This window comes from Schistocerca cancellata, unplaced genomic scaffold (genome assembly GCF_023864275.1).
Source record: "Schistocerca cancellata isolate TAMUIC-IGC-003103 unplaced genomic scaffold, iqSchCanc2.1 HiC_scaffold_754, whole genome shotgun sequence".
Lineage (NCBI taxonomy): Eukaryota > Metazoa > Arthropoda > Insecta > Orthoptera > Acrididae > Schistocerca > Schistocerca cancellata.
Window position 1 is genome coordinate 5,209,745 of NW_026046765.1, and position 1,411 is coordinate 5,211,155.

The following is a 1,411-nucleotide window of genomic DNA, read 5'->3' on the forward strand; positions in this document are numbered from 1 at the left end:
GGACCTCTCTGAGTAGCTGGACTTTAATTCCAGGGAAATATTAAAGCACTTAATCGGGCAGGTAGGTTAGAAAATTTAAAAAGAGAAATGGATAGGTTAAAGTTAGAAATAGTGGGAATTAGCGCAGTTCGGTGGCAGGAGGAACAAGACTTCTGGTCAGATGAATACAGGGTTATAAATACAAAGCCTGATAGTGGTAATTCTGAAGTCGGTTTAATAATGAATAGAAAAATAGGGGTTAAGAAATGAAAGAGGGAGTCGCCTGATAGAATTTTGCACAGAGCACAACTTAATCATAGCTAACACTTGGGTCAAGAATCATAAAAAAAGGTTGTATACATGGAAGAAGCCTGGAGATACTGACAGGTTTTAGATAGATTATATAATAGTAAGACAGAGATTTAGGAACCAGGTTTTTAATTGTAAGACATATCCAGTGGCAGATGTGGACACTGACCACAATATATTGGTTATGAACTGTATATTAAAACTGAAGAAACAGCGAAAAGGTGGGATCTGGAGATGGGAACTGGATAAACTGACTAAACCAGAGGTTGTACAGAGTTTCAGCAAGAGCATAAGGCAACAATTGACAGAAATGGGGGAAATAAGTACATTAGAAGAAGAATGGGTAGCCTTGAGAGATGAAGTGGTGAAGGCAGCAGAGGATCTAGTAGGTAAAAAGACGAGGGCTAGTAGAAATCCTTGGATAACAGAAGAAATATTGAATTTAATCGATGAAAGGAGAAAATATAAAAATGCAGTAAATGAAGCAGGCAAAAAGGAATCCAAACGTCTCAAAAATGAGATCGACAGGAAGTGCAAAATGGCGAAGCAGGGATGGCTAGAGGACAAATGTAAGGATGTAGAAGCTTATCTCACTAGGGTTAAGACAGATACTGCCTACAGGAAAATTAAAGAGACCTTTGGAGAAAAGACAACCACTTGTATGAATATCAAGAGCTCAGACTGAAACCCAGCTCTAAGCAAAGAAGGGAAAGCAGAAAGGTGGAAGGAGTATATAGACGGTCTATAGAAGGGCGATGTACTTGAAGACAATATTATGGAAATGGAAGAGGAAGTAGAGGAAGATGAAACGGGAGATACGATACTGCGTGAACAGTTTGACAGAGAACTGAAAGACCTGAGTCGAAACGAGGCCCTGGGAGTAGAAGACATTCCACTAGAACTACTGACAGCCTTGGGAGAGCCAGTCCTGACAAAACTCTACCATCTGCTGAGCAAGGTGTATGAAGCAGGCGACATACCCTCAGACTTCAAGAAGAATATAATAATTCCAATCCCAAAGAAAGCAGGTGCTGACAGATGTGAAAATTACCGAACAATCAGTTTAATAAGTCACGGATGCAAAATACTAACGCGAATTCCTTATAGGTGAATGGAAAAACTG